Source organism: Macaca fascicularis, chromosome 17, assembly GCF_037993035.2.
Source record: "Macaca fascicularis isolate 582-1 chromosome 17, T2T-MFA8v1.1".
NCBI lineage: Eukaryota > Metazoa > Chordata > Mammalia > Primates > Cercopithecidae > Macaca > Macaca fascicularis.
This window is the reverse complement of record NC_088391.1, coordinates 31,498,148-31,520,620: the sequence shown is the minus strand read 5'-3', so window position 1 is coordinate 31,520,620 and position 22,473 is coordinate 31,498,148. Positions and strand designations below refer to the sequence as shown.

Below are 22,473 nucleotides of genomic sequence, written 5' to 3'. Positions count from 1 at the left end.
TTTTAGTAGAGACGGGGTTTCACCATGTTGACCAGGATTGTCTTGATCTCCTGACCTCATGATCCGCCTGCCTTGGCCTCCCAAAGTGCTGGGATTACAGGCCGGGGGCCACTGCACACCACTGTGCCTGGCCTAATTTTTGTATTTTTAGTAGAGACGAGGTTTCACCAGTTTGGCCAGGCTGGTCTCGAACTCCTGACCTCATGTGATTCACCCACCTCAGCCTCCCAAAGTGTTGGGATTACAGGCATTAGCTACTGCGCCCAGCCCTTTCCCCTTTTATATTTGCATTCTCTCCACAGAAAACAATGAACCGTATGACTCTACTTCCTAAAACTATTCATCAGGTGCACATGCTTAATGTGGCTTATTAGGCTGTTCTTAGCTGGACTCCAGCCATTCTCATCACCTACCACTATTCTTTTCAAACACTGTACTCTAGTCACATGGTCTCAGGTTCGTCAATACATCAAAGCTTTTCCTCCTCAGGGCCTTTGCACAAGCTGTTCCTCTTACCTACCATGCTCTTTTCTCCACTGTTTAGTCTCTTCTATAATTACGGTTACATTTCAGTTGTTTTGTCTATAGGTTAGAAAAGTTAAAAGCCAATAAATAGCATTTAAGAAATTATTTTGTGCATATGAGTCATTATGAAAACAAGTAGTAGTTGGGCGTGGTGGCTCAGGCCTCTAATCCCAGCACTTTGGGAGGCCGAATCGGGTGGATCACAAGGTCAGGAGATCAAGTCCATCCTGGCTAATACAGTGAAACCCCGTCTCTACTAAAAATACAAAAAATTAGCTGGGTGTGATGGTGGGCTCCTGTAGTCCGAACTATTCGGGAGGCTGAGGCAGGAGAATGGCGTGAACTCAGCTCTTGCAGTGAGCCGAGATCGCACCACTGCACTGCAGACTGGGCGACAGAGCGAGACTCCGTCTCAAAAAAAAAAAAAAAAAAAGAAAAGAAAGTAGTAAGATTGGACCCGTTAAATAAAACTTCCACTCTGCTGGGCGCGATGGCTCACGCCTGTAATCAAACCACTCTGGGAGGCCGAGGCAGGCAGATCACAAGGTCAGGAGATTGAGACCATCCTGGTTAACACGGTGAAAACCTGTCCCTACTAAAAATACAAAAAAATTAGCCAGGCGTCGTGGCAGGCACCTGTGGTCCCAGCTAGTCGGGAGGCTGAGGCAGAAGAACGGCGTGAACCCGGAAAGCGAAGCTTGCAGTGAGCCGAGATCGCGCCACTGCACTCCAGCCTGGGCGACAGAGAGAGACTCCGTTTCAAAAAAAAAAAAAAAAATTCCACTCTTAGGTATTTACCCAAGAGAAATAAAAGCATACGTCCACAAAAAGACTTGTACTTAAATATTCATAGGGCTTTATTCCTAATAGCCTCAAGTTGTAAACAACCCAAATTCTGTCAGCAGAAGAATGGATAAACAAAGTGTGCTATATTGTACAGTATACTATTAGTCAGCAAAGCAAGCAAACCTTGAATACATGCAACAACGTGAGCCTCCAACATAATATATTGAACAAAAGAAGTCAGATAATATATTAATAGAAGAGTGCTTATGGTATGATTTTTTTTTTTTTTGAGATGGAGTCTTTCCCTGTGGTCCAGGTTGGAGTGCAATGGCACGATCTCCGCTCGCTGCAACTTCCGCCTCCTGGGTTGAAACGATTCTCCTGCCTCAGCCTCCTAAGTAGCTGGGATTACAGGTGCCCGCCACCACACCCGGCTAATTTTTGTGTTTTTAGTAGACATGGGGGTTCACCATGTTTGCCAGGCTGCTCTCGAACTTCCGATCTTGTGATCTGCCAGCCTCGGCATCCCAAAGTGGTGGGATTACAGGCGTGAGCCACCACTCCTGGCCATGGTATGATTCTATCTATGTAAAGTTAAAAGCCAAGTAAACCAATCTATAGCTATGGAAATCAGAACAACTATTGCCTCTGGGTGTGTGTGTGTAGGGCGTGGACATTGGCATCAAAGGGCACAAAGGAACTTCCAGGGGTGATGCAAATGCTCTGTATCCTGCTTTGCGTTACAAAGGTGTATACATTTGTCAAAACTCATTAAACTGTAAACTGAAGAGCTGTGCTTTTTATTGTGTATGAAATATATCTCAAAGAATAATATGATCTTATGCTTTTGTAAGTTGGCTGCTCAAAAAAGAGTTTCAAGAATCAAGTCCAATGAATCATTTTATTTTCTTTCTAGCTTCCTTCACTTCTCCTGGATCATACTCAAAGCTCATGTATGTTATTAATGAGAGAGGTTATCACACATGCCTCCCTATAGGACTCCTATTTTACATGTTATTTTATGATCTTACATATTTCATTTTCAAGCCTACATCAAATTAGAAGTAGCTGAAAAGTACAATGTGGCACATTGGTAATAGTGAGTATACCTTGAGATACCTTGACAGTGAAGGTGAAAACTAAAACCACTAAAAGTATGACCTAAGAATTAAAAACGAGGCTTTGCGCGGTGGCTCAAGCCTGTAATCCCAGCACTTTGGGAGGCCGAGACGGGCGGATCACGAGGTCAGGAGATCGAGACCATCCTGGCTAACACAGTGAAACCCCGTCTCTACTAAAAAATACAAAAAACTAGCCGGGCGAGGTGGCGGGCGCCTGTAGTCCCAGCTACTCGGGAGGCTGGGGCAGGAGAATGGTGTAGACCTGGGAGGCGGAGCTTGCAGTGAGCTGAGATCCGGCCACTGCACTCCAGCCTGGGCGACAGAGTGAGACTCCGTCTCCAAAAAAAAAAAAAAAAAAAAAAAAAGAATTAAAAACGAGTGTGGGCCTAGAGTAATTGAGACACAAATCAGACATGGCTATACATTTTTCTAGACAAAGGGCATCACATTTTATAATAGCATTCTTCCAGAAATGTTAAATAAAATGTAATATACTCTATTTTAAATGTGAGGAAGGATAAATACAGGATAAATTCCACAGAGAACAGTTTTGAAAATATTTTTGTTTTGGTGCTGAAAGGGGTGAAACATCAGCTATCTGGATTAATCCAGGCAATGATTAAAGCCACTCCATGGTAGAGTCTGGGACTGATGGTAAAAGAGCAACCTTCAAGAAAATGACTGACATTAAACAACTATGTGGAGCTTCAGGCAACTAAAACGAGTCGTGCAGTATCAACAGGCAATGACTTAGCACCATGACTGCCCACATGTCATTCTCTTATTGCTGTAATGATGCTGAATGATTCAGAGAGCATGTGCTTTCCTTGAGTCACGTGAGTGTGAGCACTTCACAGGGTGAGGCCATAAAAAGGTCTTGCTAGTTCTTCTGAAAGCAAACCATTCTAAATGGGCTCTCAGAGAGTTTTCTGGATTATTTCTTTTCTTTCTTTTTCTTTTTTTGAGACAGAGTCTCGCTGTGTTGCCCAGGCTGGAGTGCAGTGGCGCGATCTCGGCTCACTGCAAGCTCCACCTCCCAAGTTGACACTATTTTCCTGCCTCAGCCTCCTGAGTAGCTGGTACTACAGGCACCCGCCACCTTTCCCGGCTAATTTCTGTTGTATTTTTCGTAGAGACGGGGTTTCACCGTGTTAGCCAGGATGGTCTCCATCTCCTGCCCTCATGATCTGCCCGCCTTGGCCTCCCAGAGTGCTGGGATTACAGGCGTGAGACACTGCACCCAGTCTGGATTATTTCTACTCTATATTTATTTTTGTTTTTATTTTTTTATATTTTTTAGAGACAGGGTCTCACTATGTTGACCAGGCTGGTCTTGAACTCCTGGCCTTAAGTGATCCTCCCACCTCGGCTCCCCAAAACACTAAGATTGCAGGAATAAGCCACCATGCTGGGACAATTTTTTTTTTTTTAGGAGATGAGGTCTCACTTTGTCACCCAGAGTGGAATGCAGTGGTAGGTCATAGCTCCCTGCAGCCTCGAATTCCTGGGTTTAAGCAATCCTCCTGTACCAGCCTCCCAGTCAGCTAGGACTACAGGCCTAAGCCACCACACTCAGCTCAATTCTCTGAAGATTTGATCATAGAAATTTTCCAGTAAACTTGAAAAAAAAAAAAAAGAAAAAAAACCTAATTAAATGTCCTATAACAAATACTGTACAAGGAGAGGTAAAGTATTAGAGACACTTTGTTGTGCTGAAGAAGAAGCTTGATGAGTAGAATTTTCAAATAAGAGAAAAAGGCAGAATGGCCAAGAGGAAGAGACCTTCTGATTTTAAAGACTAAAGAAAATCTTGCTGAAATTAGATAGCATAATGAAAAGAACCCTGCTAGTTTGAGGTATTGCATCCCTGAACTCAGATTTCTATTTTAATTAGATGCTGTATTTCTGCAGGAATGAAGGCCCCATGGAAGAATTCTCACAGGGAGGCAGATGCTGTTGGAAGGAGAGAGCCTGGAATGTCCGTAGTGGTCAAGAGAAATGTGTATGTGGGCGTGTGGGAGGGTATCAAGGGAAGTGATCACTGCCAAGCTGATTTGTTTTTTAACTGCCAAAGCATTCCCGGGATATTCTTCCTGGTTGCTAGGATTAGAGAGCTGGTAAGTTTCAACAATGCGTCTATCTATTCCAAGTACAAGCATTTTTTTGGTAAACAGATTTTTAATTCTAAAAAGACAAGGTTAAGATTAAGGAAACTTTGAAACAAAATGACCACTCATAATTGCACTTTGAAACAAAATGACCACTCATGATTCCACTACTCTTTAGTAGATGATATGGTATTTTTGTGTTTTCTTCTAGTCTAAATACTCTTCAACAAGACTTTTAGGTGAGTTTCCTGTTGGCATAATATCTGTTAAAGCAGCTTCTAACACTCAACAAGCTGGGAATAGTTCTCCAGGCCTGCATCACTCTGCATTTAGGTGGAAAGTTGAACTTCAGAGATAAATTATTAATACCTGCAAATAAAATTTCATGACTATTTTCAAGATTCTTAATTTCCAAAACTGCTGATCAGTGACTGTGTAGCTTGCTGAAGTAAAGGAAGGTAAACATTGTGGGTAAGAGAACCTCCCCATAGCTCTCCAGAAGGGGCCAAAGGGTCACCATCCTAACTCCCTGTTTAGGAAGAAAACTGAGCCCCAGAAAGGTTACAGAGGCAGTAAGTGCTAGAGCTCAGACTCGAACGAAGGTCTTCAAAGATAAAACTTAAAATTTTAAATAACGTTAGATTTATGGAAAAGTTACAAAAATAGTGCAGAGAGTTTATGTCTAAACTTCACCCAGCTTTCCCTAATGTTAATAATTATGCAGCCATAGTTAAATGATCAAAACCAGAAAATTAACTTAATTCACACTGGTACAATACTATTAAATTACAGACCTAATTTGAATTTTATGAGTTTTCTCCCTTGTGTCTTTTTTTTTTTTTTTCTGTTGGATCTGATTCAGAATCCCATACTGCATTTAGCTACCACTTGTCAGTCCTCTCCAATCTGAGAGATTGTCTCACACTCTGCCTTCCATGACCCTGACCCTTTTGAAGAGTCAGGGTCAGCACTTTGGGAGGCTGGGGTGCGTGGATCACCTGAGATCAGGAGTTCAAGACCAGCCTGACCAACACGGTGAAACCCCAAATCTATTAAAAATACAAAATAATTAGCTGGGCATGGTGGTGCATGCCTGTAATCACAGCTACTCAGGAGGCTGAGACAGAAGAATTGCTTGAACCCAGGAAGCAGAGATTGTAGTGAGGCAAGATGGTACCACTGCACGCCATCCTGGGCGATGGAGTGAGACTCTGTCTCCAAAAAAAAAAAAAAAAAGATGGCATCTGTCAGGTCTCTCCACTGTAAACCTACTATGTTTTTCCTTTGTGATTAATAGGTACCTTGGAGGAGATACACTGAGACTATGCTAACATCCTCTTTCACCTCAAACTTTCACCCAGTGATTTTGGACTCCCAGTAGATCTTGCCTGCAACAAGTATTATTGTGTTGTCTACTGAACAATGACTTTGTATTTTCCTCATTTCTTCTGCATTTATTAATTACAGTTCTCCTGAAAGGCAGAAGTATTTATGTATTTATTCATTCACTTATTTATTTATATTGGTATGTATGGACTGATGGATATTTATTTTATTCCACTAGTTTAGAATCAAATACTATCATTATTTTCTTGGTCAAATTGTTCCAACTTTGGCCATTGGAAACCCTTTAGGTGGGCTCTTATATCCTTTTGATCCTGTCATTGGGGGGTAGAGCTGTTGTTTTGAGTCCTTCCTTATTTTCTGACATCACAAGATTTTCATGCTCAATTAGATTTTCCCTGACCCAGTCCTAGAATCAAGCACTTTTCCAAGGAACTCTATGAACCAAGACTTTCTGATGTAAACCTCTTGTGCTCCTTCCATTGGCTCACATTACATCGGAAACAATTTAGACATGAACACTTTACAAAGTTTTTCAAAAATATACTGCAAAGACAGGTGGAGTTCATACTTGTTGAGTTTGTTCTAGTCATCAGACATTGTTTATGCTACTTCCAGTGCTCCTCTGTCCACCCTATTTGTACCACCAGGATGATCCAGACATGAGGAAGATGAGAAGATACGGAAGTGGATTAAAGTGTAGATGAAGTGTATCTTCATCACTATGCAAATAAAAAACAGAAAGCCTTTAAAAGCAAGTCCAGATTTTTTGAAGTTTAAATTTTTCTGGTTCTGCTTGACTCTGCCTGTAGAGAAAGTGCTCTCTGTGACTTCAACTTTTCTTCTCTCTCTCTCCCCACCTCAAGTTGCCTCCGTCAGCTGTCTGGGCTGGTTTATGGGGTCATGGCAAACGTCCTTCTCCATGAATCTCACGCACTCACTGGGTGTGTATTATTATACGCCCTGTGTTAGGGATGAATAAAATTAAACACATGGATGTTAGATGAGAACAGAGTTAAATTCACAGAAATTAAAAGAAAGACTGGAAACAAACAAAAAAACCCTCTAGATTTCCAATCTGTGCATAAATAATAGGACTTCACACACACACACACAAAAACCCTAGAAAAACTATTCCAAATAGATGAGTGTGAAATGTCTGCAATAAGTCCTATCTTCCGTTTCAGAATCTAAGAACACTGGAGAGTAACAACTGCACAGTTTCCTGGGGTATGTTATGAGCACAAGATTGTTTTTTCTGCTTTATGAATAGTAATTCCATATATTTTCTGTAAAGGTGACACTATACTTTTTCTATGTACTTGTCGGGGTGTGTGCATGTATGTGCATGGTGTGTGTGTAAGACAGAGATAGAGGAAAGGGGGAAAGAGAGAGAGATAATGTACTAGTTTCTTATTTTTACAGGAAATTTAATACGTGTCAGTACAAATCTAGACTGAGACTGACTCATTTGGCAGGAAGAATACGTTTACATGCCAGAGTAAACAGAGAATGAGGTGAGATCTCAAGAAAAGGGAGTGAGAAGGCAGTTTACAATTTAAGATATGAATAGAGATGCCTTATTAAAATTATTTTCGGCCAGGTAGGGAGGCGTTGGCTCACACTTGTAATCCCAGCACTTTGGGAGGCCAAGACAGGCTGATCACGATGTCAGGAGATCGAGACCATCCTGGCTAACACGGTGAAACCCCGTCTCTGCTAAAAATACAAAAGAAATTAGCTGGGTGTGGTGGCAAGCGCCTGTAGTCCCAGCTACTCTGGGGGTTGAGGCAGGAGAGTGGTGTGAACCTGGGAGGGGGAGCTTGCAGTGAGCCGAGATCGTGCCACTACACTCCAACCTGGGCAACAGAGAGAGACTCTGTCTCAAACAAAACAAAACAAAACAACCAAAAACTCCACTGTTAGGTTTTTACCCAAGAGAAATAAAAGCATATGTCCACATAAAGACTTGTGCTTAAATATCCATAGGACTTTATTCCTAATAGCCCCAAGTTGTAAACAATCCACATTCTGGCAGCAGAAGAATGGATAAACAAAGTGTGCTATACAGTACAGTGTACTATTAGTCCACAAAGCAAGAGAACCTTGAATACATGCAACAACGTGAGCCTTGCATCCTTTTCTAATGGAGTTGTATAAAAAGGAGCCGGTCCTAGGAGAGCTGCTGCTTCTTGTTAGTGTATTTGTCACCCTTGGTTCCTAGAAGCACGTTCTTAAAGGACTCGGATTTCCTGAGTTTGAGAGCCTACCAGATTGACACAAGGGAGGAGAGAATCCTATTTGCAACATAGAGGACATAGCAGCTGACAAGGAGCAGTGAAGCCCTGGGCAAAGAATGGAGCTAATGGAACACGGACTTGTCCCTCACACTCCTGAGCTCTGTCAACATATGAGGTTGGTGCTAAAACACAAACACAAGCACGCCACCTCATTGGATGCTGCTCTTCCTTAGGCCTGCAGCTACTTGCCTGTGTCTCCTGGACTAGACTCCTGGAAAGACTAGCATGATGGCTGAAAGGAAAGACGTGATGGAGAGATCCAGGAAGTGGGCCATAGATGGGATTAGAGGGATGACTGCCTACACAGTGGAGCTGAATTTAAAAGAAATTCACCCACAAAAGGCTGTCATGCATTGATCAGCTCTGGTGGTAGAGAGTTTTGGTTAACTCTTGAGTCAGTGGGTCTCGGATAGGTGTAAAGTGTGTGCTGCAATCATAGAAAGTATGATGTGTAAGGTAAATGGCACGGCAGATTCCAAAGAACCAAATACACACATGGATTCTGTAGAGTAGAGCAGCTTACAGGTTGAAAAGTAATTGGAAGGCCAGGTGCATTGGCTCACGCCTGTGGTCCCAGCGCTTTGGGGGGGCAAGTTGGGCGGATCACGTGGTCAGGAGTTCAAGATCAGCCTGGCCAATGTGGTGAAACTGCCATCTTTACTAAAAATACAAAAATTAGCCAAGCATGCTGGTACGCGCCTTTAGTTCCTGCTACTCAGGAGGCTGAGGCAGGAGAATTACTCGAACCTGGGAGGCCGAGGTTGCAGTGAGCGGAGATCGCGCCACTGCACTGCAGACTGGGCAACAGAGCGAGATTCTGTCTCAAAAAAAAAAAAATTTTTCCTAGTCATGTTGAATTTTTATCCTGACCTCTACAGTGCTTGTTTCAAACTATCTAGAAAATGTCCTCCTCCCGTTTGATCCCAACAATTATTGAGTATTTATGTCTAACGTATTCTACCTTCTCTACATCTTGTGCACTTACCTCCTCCTTTCTATCCCCACAGGTACCCACCTGATCTCGGCTCACTGTAACCTCCGCCTCCCGGGTTCAAGAGATTCTTCTGCCTCACTCTCCTGAGTAGCTGGGATTACAGGTAAGTGCCACCACACCCAGCTAATTTTTGTATTTTTAGTAGAGACAAGGTTTCACCATGTTGGTCAGGATGGTCTCAAACCTCTGACCTTGTGAACCGCCAGCCTCGGCCTTCCAAAGTGCTGGGATTACAGGTGTGAGCCACAGCGCCCGGCCTTATTTTTGTTTTTGTTTCCTTCAAGTGAACTCCCTCACCAAGTGTTGTCTGGACTATTGCTATAGTCTTATTCTCATATGGGACTGCCTCTGAATTATTCATTCCTTGAAACTCATCCCAAGCACGTTCTCTTACTCAGTAAGAGCCAGCCGTTTCTCTCCTGGTGCAGCCAGCAAATCTTGGATTAACCCATGCTATAATTCTGCCCTGAATGTATTCTAATTAATAGTTTACATACTTCTCTCCACTACTCGTCTGGAGGCTGTGAGCTTCTGGAGGAGTGGGGATTGTGTCCTCCTTATTTTTGTATCCCAATGACTAACAGTGTGGGGCAAATTAAGTGTTTGGTCAATGAATAAAGAAATGTACATATAGGCCGGGCGCAGTGGCTCACACCTGTAATCCCAGCACTTTGGGAGGCCGAGGCGGTCGGATCATGAGGTCAGAAGATCCAGACCATCTTGGCTAACACTGTGAAACCCCATCTTTACTAAAAATAAAAACCCTTAGCTGGGAGTGGTGGCGGGCGCCTGTGGTCCCAGCTCCTTGGAGGCTGAGACAGGAGAATGGCGTGAACCGGGGAGGCGGAGCTTGCAGTGAGCCGAGATTGCGCCACTGCACTCCAGCCTGGGCGACACAGCGAGACTCCGTCTCAAAAACAAAAACAAAACCAAAAACATGTAAGTGGGTGAATAAATTAAGAAGTCTCCTCAGTAACACTGATGAAATATTAACTAGTAAAAAACTAACCATCAGTCCCAGCAAACATTTCTCCCTGGGGCCAACAATTTGTTACATGGAAGATCGTCTCCTTAAGATGACGTCTTACAAGCTGTAGTTTCTCTTCTATAAATAAATTATGTTTTTCAAAATATCAAGAGTTACACTTCCTTTTTGAGGGAATTTGTAGTTCTTGTGCCTCATATCTCCATCTAGCGAAGCAAATTGGTAATACACCAATTAAGATACTTGTGTATGAATATAAGAAACACAGTTGTGAAAAAATTTATAGAAAATTACCCTTCCTTGTGGCTCATGCCTGTAATCCCATCACTTTGGGAGGCCGAGGCGGGCGGATCACGAGGTCAGGAGATCAAGACTATCCTGGCTAACACGGTGAAACCCCATCTCTACTAAAAATACAAAAAATTAGCCGGGAGTCCTGGTGGGCACCTGTGGTCCCAGCTACTCAGGAGGCTGAGGCAGGAGAATGGTGTGAACCCGAGAAGCGGAGCTTGCAGTGAGCCAAGATTGTGCCACTGCACCCCAGCCTGGGCGACAGAGTGAGACTCTGTATGAAAAAAAAAAAAAAAAAAAAGAAATTTACTCTTCCTTTTCCAAGTTTCAAAAACCTTGAATTGTATCTACTTTATATTTTCTGGAGTTCAGCAAGTTCTTTCTTTCCCAAATAGCCTATTTCTAAATATCTGGACCGTGTCATGCTATTGGAAAATATATGGGTGTATAAAAAACTTATGATTAGCTTGTCTTTCACCACTTCTAAATCAAAGAACCGTTGGTATTTGTTAACACGAATGTTATTTAGATATGCTATAGAATAATATGAATAAATTTTTGTAAATTATGCTAACAATCCTACCAATTTAACAAATATTTATAGAGGATTTTTTATTTTTGTTTTTTGTCTTGTTTTGTTTTGAGATGGAGTCTCGAACTGTCGCTCAGGTTGGAGTATAATGGCGTGCTCTCGGTTCACTGCAACCTCTGCCTGCCGGGTTCAAGGGATTCTCCTGCCTCAGCCTCCTGAGTAGCTGGGATTACAGGTGTCCCCCACTACGCCTGGCTAAATTTTGTATTTTTAGTAGAGATGGGGTTTCACCATGTTGGTCAGGCTGGTCTCAAACTCCTGACCTCGTGAACCGTCCTCCTCGGCCTCCCAAAGTGCTGGGATTACAGGCGTGAGCCCCTGTGTCCGGCCTCATTTTTGTTTTTGTTTTTGTATCCTTCAACTTTTTTTTAAGTTCTGGGGTACATGTGCAGGATGTGCAGGTTCGTTGCATAGGTAAATGTGTGTCATGGTGGTTTGCTGCACAGATCAACCCATCACCTTGGTATTAAGCCCAGCATCCATTGGCTATTCTTCCTGATGCTCTCTCTCCCCCATCAGGCCCTCCCCGCAACGGGCCTCAGTGTGTTTTGTTCCATGCCATGTGTCCATGTGATCTCATTCAGCACCCACTTATACGTGAGAAATGTGGTGATTTGTTTTCTGTTCCTGTGTTAGTTTGCTGAAGATAACAGCTTCCAGCTCCATCGGTGTCCCTACAAAGGACATGATCTCGTTCCTTTTTATGACTGCATACTATTCCATGGTGTATATGTACCACACTGTCTTTATCCAGTCCATCATTGATGGGCATTTGGGTTGATTCCATGTCTTTGCTATTGTGAATAGTGCTGCAATAAACATACAGGTGCATGTATATTTATAACAGAATGATTTATATTCCTTTGGGTATATACCCAGTAATGGGATTGCTGCGTCAAATGGTATATCTGCCTCTAGATCTTTGAGGAATTGCCATACTGTCTTCCACAATGGTTGAACTAATTTACATTCCCATCAACAGTGTAAAAGTGTTCCTTTTTCTCTGCAACCTTGCCAGTATCTGTTGTTTCTGAACTTTCTAATAATTGCCATTCTGACTGGCATGAGATGATATCTCATTGTGGTTTTGATTTGCCTTTCTGTAAAGATCAGTGATATTACTATAGAGGTATAGTAATCTATATGTATGATACTAGCATAATAGTAGACAAAGAAGCCAATAGAACAGAATAGAAACCAGAATGATGCCCATATATATGTATATATATCAACTGTATTTCTATATACTAGCAAGAGACAATTGAGAAATGAAATAAAAATACCATTTGCAATAACATCAAATACATAGACCTATTTATTAAAAAATCATAAACGCATATAAATGAAAAAATATGCCATGTTTATGGGTTGGAAGACTCAAGTTTGTTGGGTGACAGAGTGAGACCCTCAAAAAAATTTACTATAGAGGTATAGTAATCCATCTGGTATGGTATTAGCATAATAATTGAAAAAGAAGCCAACAGAACAGAGACCAGACTATACATATATTATATATATATATATGCCCATATATATACACATAGTCTATTATTAGTGAAATGGTGTTAAGGCAATTAGTTCAAGGGGGAAAAAATCTTTCCAATAGATGGTGCTTTTACAATTGGATAAACATATGCAAAATAGAAAAGAAATAAAGAAACCGGACCCCTCCCTTACACTACACACAAAAATAAATTTGATATGAATCATATATCTAAGCCAGTTTTTGTCAACTGTTCTTGCATTATCACCTTCCCTCATTAGGAGCATTTTAAGACATATTCTCTCTCTAATCACTCCCGGCTCCACCACAGCCAAAATAAAGAAAAATAGATTGTCTTTAGTTTGGATTCCCACAGAAGTGGACTGTATGAGACAAGGATTTAAAATACCCGTAGGGAAGTGAAAACCAGACAGGGAGGGGAAGGCAACAGATACAGGCCATATTATCAAGCATGTCATCACCAGTGCCAGCTGGAGCTTACTCCCACTGGGAGCTCTGACAGCAAGTGTAGAGCATGTGCTTCAGAGTCTTCCTGTCCCAAGGTCAAGGGAGCTAGGGTATGCATAAACCACGGTGCATCAGTCATTGGTTGAGATCTCTGCTCAGGACTTATTAATCCCCTTCCCTTCTGGCCTGTTTTAAGTGAGGACCTAAAAGGTTCTGATGGCCAGGGAAACCCTTAGGCAGAGTTTAAGGTGCAGGTGTGAACTGAAATAGGGAAGCTTGAGTGCAAATGGATGGCCACCAACAGCTTCTGCTACAAATACCAAGTGTAAGCCGGGATGTGGAGTACTGGAAACTCTGACACTGGCACGATCACTTTGGAAGAACTGTTTGTTATTTAGGCTGAACATATGTATACCCTCTGGTCCAGTAATTCCATTACTAACTCTACATCCAATAGAAGCAGGAACACAAGCTCATGAAACGATATGTATAAATGTTCATATAAGCACTATTCTTAATAGCAAAAAATCAATAATTCCCAAATGTTCATTAACAGTAGAATGAATAAATACAATGTCTTCCATTTATACAGTGGGAAACTCTACAGCAATGAGTTTGAATGAACTAAAACTATATGCATCAAAGTGGTTGAATCTCATGAGCGTAATATTGAGTGAAAGAAGGTACAGAAGAGTATACTGAATAATTCAACTCCTAAATTTCCAAACTGGCATGATGAATTATCCTATTAGAAATCAGAAGTCAGTCAGGCAGAGGTTAGCCTCAGGAGGGCAGTAACTGGAAGGAGGCTTCTAGGTACTGATAATGTTTTGCTCTTTGGTCTGAGTACTGGTTATGAGTACTGAGTATATACTGTACTGTATATTCACACTGTGAATGCTCATTGAACTTTATACTTGTGATTTGTGCACTTTTCTGTATGTTTTCTTACACCTCAACCAAAATGTTACACCTCAAAGAGGTCAACGCTGGCCTTTATCGCCTACCTCTCCACATCATAAAAAGTGTGATTAAGGCAGGATGCGGTGTCTAACGCCTGTAATCCCAGCACTTTGGGAGGCTGAGGCAGGTGGATCACGAGGTCAGGATTTCACCAGTCTGAACACTACGGTGAAACCCTGTCTCTACTAAAAATACAAAAATTAGTTGGGTGTGGTGGCATGTGTCTGTAATCCCAGCTACTCAAGAGGCTGAGGCAGGACAATCACTTGAGCTGAGATTGCACCACTGTATTCCAGCCTGGGTGACAGAGTGAGACTCTGTCTCAAAAAAAAAAAAAAAAAAAAAAAAAAGTGTGAGTAAATAGACTGACCAATGAAACAGAACTGAATGTCTATAAATCGATCCTAATACATGAGGCTCTTTACACAATGATAAAGGTGGCTTTTCAAATTAGTGATAAATAGAAAATTCAACAAATGGTGTTGGGATAAATGAGCAGTCATTTGGAACAAAAATTAGTTTAGCTCTACTTTATATCTTACACCAAGATATATTTCAGATGAACAAAAGATTATTACTATTTTTTTAAGAGACAGGGTCTTGCTTTGTCATCCAGGCTGCTGGAGTCCAGAGACACACTACAGTCTTGAACTCCTAGACTCAAGTGATCCTCTCTCCTCAGTCTCCTGAGTAGCTGGGACTACAGGTGTGCGTCACCATACCTGGTGAATTCTTAGGTGTTTTTTTTTTTTTTTTTTTTTTTTGGTAGAAACTGGGTCTCACTATGTTGCCTAGGCTGGTCTCGAACAACTGGAATCAGGTGATCCTCCAATCTCGGCCTCTCAAAGCATTAGGATTGCAGGTGTGAGCCATTGTGCCAGGCCCAAAAGATTTACATTTTAAAATAAAACAATAAAATGAGTCAAAGAAACATTAAGAATAATTTTCATAACTTTACAGTTTTTAAAAAGCACGATATAGCAAAAGACTTCCTAAAAATAGAAGACTGATGAATTAAATCGTTTAAAAATAGGTGGCAAAATCTACAACAAATAAAAAGTTAGACAACAAATTGGGAAAAATATTTCCAATTCATAATGCATATAGACAGCTAACATCACCAGTGTAAAAGAGCTCTTTCAGATCAATAAGGAAAAGATGAATAAGCCAACAGAAACATGGACAAAAGTATATAAAACAGTTCATTGAAAAGAAAGAAAAGTGACTCAAGGCTAGGTGCGGTGGCTCATGCCTGTAATCCCAGCACTTTGGGAGACTGAGGAGTTTGAGAGCAGCCTGACCAACATGGCAAAACCTTGTCTCTACTAAAAATACAACAGTTAGCTGGGCGCGGTGGCACAGGCCTGTAGTCCCAGCTACTCGGGAGGCTGAGGCAGGAGAATGGCTTAAACCCGGGAGGCAGAGGTTGCAGTGAGCCAAGATCACCTCAATGCACGCCAGCCTGCCAGCCTAGGTGATAGAGAGAGACTCTGTCTCAAAAAAAAAAAAAAAAAAAAAAAAAAAAAAAAAGGGACTCAAACGTGAAAAGATGCTAAACCTTACTCATGATGAATAGAATAAAAATAAAAGCTACAAATATATTATTCCTGTAGTACTGGAGTACACCCGTACACCAGGTATTATCAAAATATTTTAAAATACAGTCAGTTGGGAAGAGTATGGGGAAGCAGGTACTTTCTTAGGTTGCTAGTGAATAAAAGTAGGTGAAATCTTTCTGGGCAACAGTTTACTGAAATGCAAGATCTATTAATATTACAGATGAATATAGCATCTGAGCATATCATTTAATCCAATAATTTTACTTTGGGAATATATCTTACAAACATATTAGAACATAAGTAAAATTACACACACACACACACGAATTATTAATCTCATTTTGAATAGCAAAAAATTGGACCAAAAAATCCTAATATCTATCAATAGAAAATTGGTAAATAAAATGCAGCCATCCAAAAGAATAAAAAACTTTTTTTAAACAAATACGGAACAATTTCAAGTGACAAAAACAATGTGTAGGAGGTGTATAATATATAGTATCTATCATTTATATTTTTTAAAAGGTAAAAAATATACTTTATAGACTTCAAAATAAATAAAATTAAAAATAGAACTACAAATTGAACTCATAAAATATAAGTGAATAGTAAAGGGTTGGCTCAGCAGCTATGGGATTGCATGCCCGCAAGAGAAGACTGACTCTTGACTAACTATTAGCTCTTGAAATATCCTGCCTGATAAGAGTGTCTTCGTATACCTCAGGCCTTGGGCAATGCCAGAGTTTGTGTTAATAATGTAATTTATAGTGAGCACCTGTTTTTGCTTGCCTGGAGCCGTGGGTCATATTGTATGAGTTTGACTTCCGTAGGGAGGAATGGGTTGGAGACTGAGTATTTAGGGTCAATAGTGTGGGGGCTTCATGCCTATGTAGCTGATCTTGGACACAAAAGTTTGTGTGAGCATCCCTGGTTGACAATTCTTTGTCCATATTGTCACACATCATTGCTGGGAGAATTAAGTTCTGTTCATATAACTCCACAGGGAGAGGATAACTGGAAGCTGTGCCTGGTTCTGCCTGGACTCTGCCCTATGTGCCTTTTTTCTTCCGAATGTATTCTACAGCCTTTCATCGTAATAAATCATAACCATGAATAGAACAGCTTGTCTGAGTTCTGTGAGTCCTTCTAGCTCATTATTGAATACGGTGGCGGCATTGGGTCCCTCAACACACTAGATAAAGTAATTAGAGAGGCATTGATCTTTTTCAGATGCTGGCATTGAAAAGGAATAAAGACTACTTAATGAGCTAAGTATTTAGTTTAAGATGTTAGATAAAGGGCAGCAGAATAAAGTTAAAGAAAGTAGAAGGGGCTGTCTGGCTGTTTACCATCACACTTTGCTGCCTCTCTTGGACAATCTATAGACAAGGTTAATAAAACAGTGCAACAAGTTTTCTGAATGCAGGATTGATACACAAAAAAAGATTGCATTCCTATATACCAGCAAGAACAACTCAGAAAACATAATTTTAAAAGCAACATTACTAAAAATAATAACATAATCGTTATGGAATCCTAAAGATGTCAATTCTCCCAAGATTAATCCATAAACGATGCAATTCCAATAAAAATTCAAGAGGATTTTTTTACAATACTGAAGAAGCTAATGTTACAATTCATGAGGAAGAGTCTATGTTTAAAAACAAAGCACCAAAGTGGGAAACTCGTTCTACCAGATTTAAATAATTATTAAAAAGTTAAGTTAAACAGTGTAGTATTGGTGCAGAGATAGACGTATAAACTAATGAAATGAAAGAGAGCCTACAAAGAGTCCAAATAATATATGGAAATATAAATGACAGACATGGCATCAGAACTCAGTGGTAAAAGATGAGAGTATTCAATAAAAGCTGTGAACATTTGTAGCTGTTAATATTATAATAAAAAATAATATTTGGCCCTTGTCCTTAGTTCCTGACACGCAGCTCCTGAAGTCCTTGGAACTTCCAGAGTGATGACTGAGTTAATCACCAATGGTGAATGGCAATGATTATCAGTGAGGACCAAAGCTGAGTCTGCAGGCTTGGGCCGGAGCGCAGACAATGAGAGGGGCTCTTCCTTTTGAGGCTTGTCATCTATAACTCATTATCACCGGAAGCCAGAGCCTAAATGAGCCTATCAGTTGCCTTTGGATATGAGAACAAGTCTGAGTATTTATTTATCTATTTTGAGTTCGGGGCCCCTGTGTGTCCGCTCACTGCCTGTCCGCCGTTCAGCTTGTGCTTGATGCTCGCTAACCATTTAGCAGAATGAAGGAACCACCGGAGGGACCACCGGGAGGAGGCGGGGCCCAGCGAGCCTGGCGCCGGGAGCGGGGCCTGACGGGAGCTCTGCTCAGGCTTCAACATGGCCGGCTGTTTCGGTTGACTGCGCCTGTGGAAACCGAATACCACCCCCATAGTTTCCCCAGGATATGAGTTGGGGGCCTAACCTCGCCTCTAAGGGTCAGGCGAGCTTTCTGGATGCTCTAGAAACCTTTCGGCCTGCGCAGTGGGCGGAGCTTGCCCCAATGCCCTGCCATTTCTGTGAGGACCCACAGGCCTGGGAGGAGCCTCTGAGTCCCCGAGGGCCCTCGCGTCGCCGCCTGGAGAAGGTGCTCGGAGCCCTGCTCGGGAACTGGTCCCCAACGAGGTGTGGAACCCTCCTTGCTGGAGCTCCACAGAGAGAGTGGTAATAAGATAATAATAAGACCGACTACTGTTTATTGAACCTCCACTGGTCACTGGCTGTCAGGGGTTAGGCGAGGGGTGGAATCTAAGGCCCCGAGTTCCTCTATTACAGCCATGGAGAGCCATTCATACCTGCTTAATGGAGTTGTGGTGAGACATGGAATGGGCAAGAAACACACTGATTTATTTATTCATTTTAAAAAATAATTATTATTATTATTTTGAGATGGAGTCTTGTTCTGTCGCCCAGCCTGGAGTGCAGTGGTGTGATCTTGGCTCACTGCAACCTCCGCCTCCCGGGTTCAAGCGATTCTCCTGCGGCAACCTCCCAGGTAGCTGGGATTACAGGCGCGCCCCACCATGCCTGGCTAATTTTTGCATTTTTGGTAGAGTTGGGGTTTCATGTTGGCCAGGCTGGTCTTGAACTCCTGATCTCCAGTAATCCACCCGCCTCAGCCTCCCAAAGTGTTGGGATTATAGGTGTGAGCCACCTCACCAGGCCAAGAAAGGCACTTTAGACAGTACCAGAGTTGAGGATTTGGCCTGTGACTCGCTGCAGTTGCCACACTGCAGTTGCCACACTGTGGCCTTAAAACAGTCTTATCCAGTCCTGAAAACCCCAGTGCCTTGGAAACATCAGGATTGGTCAGAAGGCAGTAAGTCCTTAAGGCGCCAGCCCCTGCTCCTCCCCCCAGAGAGCTTGGGTAAGTATCCCAAGCTCTCTGCAGGATCCTTATCCTGGATGTGGACACTCACAGTCCTGCTAGGACCTGCTTCCAGAAGAGTTGATCCCAGCCATGGAAGTGCCTGATGCCTTCAGCGAAGCAAGCAGGAAAGGCTCAAGTGATCCTCCTGTTTCATCCTGGTGAGTAGCCCATTTGTGATCTTTTATGCACTCTTTCATGTAGCATGTTTTCAAGGTTCATCCAACTTGCAGTGTATTAGTGCTGACTAATATTTCATTGTGTAGATATATGTATTTTTAAACTTTTGTTTATTTTTAATTGGTACACAACAAATATTTGTACATATTTATGGGGTACATATGTACATGTGATATGTTGTTACATGCATAGAATATGTAATGATCAATCAGGGTATTTAAGGTATCTATCACTTTGAGTATTTGTCATTTCCATATGTTGGGAACATTTCAAGTCTTCTCTTATAGCTATTTTGAAATACACAATACATTGTGTTAACTGTAGTCACCCTACTCTGCTATAGAACATTAGAACTTACTCCTTCTGTCTAACTGTATTAACCAACCACTCTTCCTTGCCAACCCACACACCCTTCCTAGCCTCTGGTATCTATCTATCCACCATCAACTTTTTTAGCTCCTACGTATGTGATAACATGCAATATTTGTCTCTCTGTGACTGGCTTACTTCACATAACAATGACTTCCAGTTCCATCCAGGTTGCTGCAAACGACATGATTTCATTCTTGTTTTATGGGTGAATAGTACTTGATTATATGTATCACATTTTCTTTATCCATTTGTCTGTTGATGGACACTTAGTTGGATTCTATATTTTTGCTATTGTGAATGGTGCTGTGGTAAACATGGAAGTACAGGTATCATCCCTTTGATATATTGGTTTTCTTTCCTTTGGATAAACAGCCAGTAGTGGCATTGCTGGATTGTAGGGTAGCTCTATTTTCAGTTTCCTGAGAAATCTCCATACTATTTTCCATAGTGACTGTACTAATTTACATTCCCACACAACAGTATATAAGAGTTCCCCCTTCTCCGCATCCTCGCCCACATCCATTATTATTTTGTCTTTTTAATCATAGCCATTCTCACTGGGTGAAGATGATATCTCATTGTGGTTTTAATTTGCATTTCCCTTATGATTAGTGACGTTGAGCATTTTTTCATATACCTGTATGTCCTCTTTGGAGAAATATCTATTTATGTTGTTTGCCCACATTCCTTCATTCATTCATTCATTTATTGTAGTCAGGGTTTTGCTCTGTTGTTCAGGCTGGAGTGCGGTGGTGCAATCACGAGCTACTGCAGCCTCCACTTCCTGGGCTCAGATGATTCTCCTGCTTCAGCCTCCAGAGTAGCTGAGACCACAGGCATGTACCACTGTGCCCAGCTAATTTTTTTTTGTGTGTGTGTGTGTGTATTTTTTTTTTTTTTTTGGAGACGGCATGGGAGTGCAGTGGTGCGATCACTGCTCATTCTAGCCTCAATCTCCTGAGCTCAAGTGATGCTCCCAACTCATTTTTTGACTTTTGTAGAGATGATGTCTCACTATGTTGCCCAGGCTGGGTTTGAACTCTTGGGCTCAAGTGATCCTACTGCCTCGGCCTCCCCAAATGCTGGGATTACAGGCATGAGCCACCAAACCCAGTCTACTTTTGTATGTTTTTGTAGAGACGGAATTTTACTATGTTACCCAGGCTGGTCTCAAACTCCTGGCCTAGGCAGTCTATCTGCATCAGCCTCCCAAAATGTTAGGATTATAGGCATAAGCCATTGTGCCTGACCCTTTGCCCACTTTTAAATGCAATTACTATTATTTTTTACTGTTGAGGTGTTTGAGTTGCTTGTGTATTCTGGATATTAATTCCTTGTTGGATGAATAGTTTGTAAATATTTTCTCCCATTCAACAGGTTATCTCTTCACTCCATTGTTTCCTCTGATGTGCAGAAGCTTTTTAGTTTAATATAGTCCAATTTGAATACTTTTGTTTTTCTTGCCGTGCTTTTGAAGTCTTAGCCATAAAACCTGTTCCTAGACCAGTGTCCTGAAGTGCTTCCCCTATGTTTTCTTCCAGTAGTTTTATGGTTTCGGGGCTTATGTTTAAGTCTTTAATCCATCTCAAATTGATTTTTGTGTATAGCGAAAAGGAGGAGGTTAGTTGTGTTCTTTTGCATACATATGGATATCCAAATTTCCCAGCACCATTTGTTGAAGAGGATGTCCTTTCCCCAATGAATGTCCTTGACACCTTTGTTGAAAATCAGTTGGCTGTAAATGTGTGGATCTATTTCTGAGATTTTTATTCTGTTTCATTTGCTACCTGTTTTTATACCAATACCATGCTGTTTTGGTCACTAGAGCCTTGTAATATATGTTGATGTCAGATAGTATAATGTCTCCAGCTTTCTTTTTACTTAGGATTGATTCTCTATTCAAGCTCTTTTTTGGCTCCATGTGAATTTTAGGATTATTTTTTCTACTTCTGTGAAGAATGACATTGGTATTTTGATAGGGATTTTATTGAATCGGTAGATTGCTCTGGGTTGTATGGTCATTTTAACAATATTGATTTTTTTCTGATCCATGAGCATGGGTTGTCTTTCCATTTCTTTATGTCCTTCTCAATTTCTTTCATCTATGTTCTGTAGTTTTCCTTGTAGAGGTTTTTCATCTACTTGGTTAAATTTTTTTCCTAGGAATTTTATTTTCTTGTAGCTATTATAAATGGATTTCCTTCTTGATTTCTTTCTCAGCTAGTTAATTATTGGTGTATAGAAATGCTATTACCGTTTGTATGTTGATTTTGTATCCTACAACTTTTTTTTTTTTAAAACGGGGTCTTGCTCTGTAGTCCAGGCTGGAGTGCAGTGGTGTCATCTTGGCCCACTGCAATGTCTGCCTCCCGGGTTAAAGCAATTCTCCTGTCTCAGCCTCCTGAGTAGCTGGGACTACAGGCGCATGCAACCACGCCTGGCTAAATTTTGTATTTTTAGTAGAGACAGGGTTTCACCATATTGGTCAGACTGGTCTTGAACTCCTGACCTCGGGTGATTCTCCTGCCTCAGTCTCTCAAAGTGCTGGGATTACACCATGAGCCACCACACCTGCCTGTATCCTACAACTTTACTGAACTCATTTATCAGATCTAAGAGCTTTTGATGGAATCTTTAGGTTTTTCTAGATACAAGATCATGTCATCTACAAAGAGGGACAGTTTTACTTCCTCTTTTCCAATTTGGATGTCTTTTATTTGTTTCTATTGTCTGATTGCTCTGGCTAAGACTTCCAGAACTGTGTTGAATAGGAGTGGCAAAAATAGACATCCTTGTCTTGTTCCAGTTCTTAGAGGAGAAGCTGAAAGCTATGATAGGATGATGTTAAATGCGGGTTTGTCCTATGTAGCCTTTATTATGTCGAGATATTAATATGGTCCTTCAGTGCCTAGTTTGTTGAGAGTGTTTATCGTGAAGAACTTTTTGATAAAAAAGCATTTTATCAAATGCTTTTTCTACATCTCTTGAAATGATCATATGATTTTGTC

The 22,473-nt window shown here is 41.4% G+C and overlaps 2 long non-coding RNA genes across 6 annotated transcripts in view; both read left to right on the top strand.

The window, feature by feature from the left end:
* LOC107127960 (uncharacterized) overlaps positions 1 to 5,609 on the top strand; it is a 33,596-nt gene extending 27,987 nt beyond the window's left edge. For 3 of the 5 annotated variants that reach the window (XR_012426998.1, XR_012426997.1, XR_010582605.2), the window contains one exon: positions 4,344 to 5,609. This is a non-coding gene — a long non-coding RNA (uncharacterized lncRNA). Of the gene's footprint in view, positions 1 to 1,603; positions 2,100 to 4,343 lie in introns of those variants that run through there. The other 2 variants (XR_012427000.1, XR_012426999.1) reach the window with 1 other exon arrangement.
* Positions 5,610 to 8,166: 2,557 nt separating this feature from the next.
* LOC141408998 (uncharacterized) lies at positions 8,167 to 16,627 on the top strand. Its single transcript, XR_012427001.1, has 3 exons — positions 8,167 to 8,299; positions 9,192 to 9,281; positions 16,523 to 16,627. It is a non-coding gene; the product is annotated as an uncharacterized lncRNA (long non-coding RNA).
* Positions 16,628 to 22,473: the final 5,846 nt, after the last annotated feature.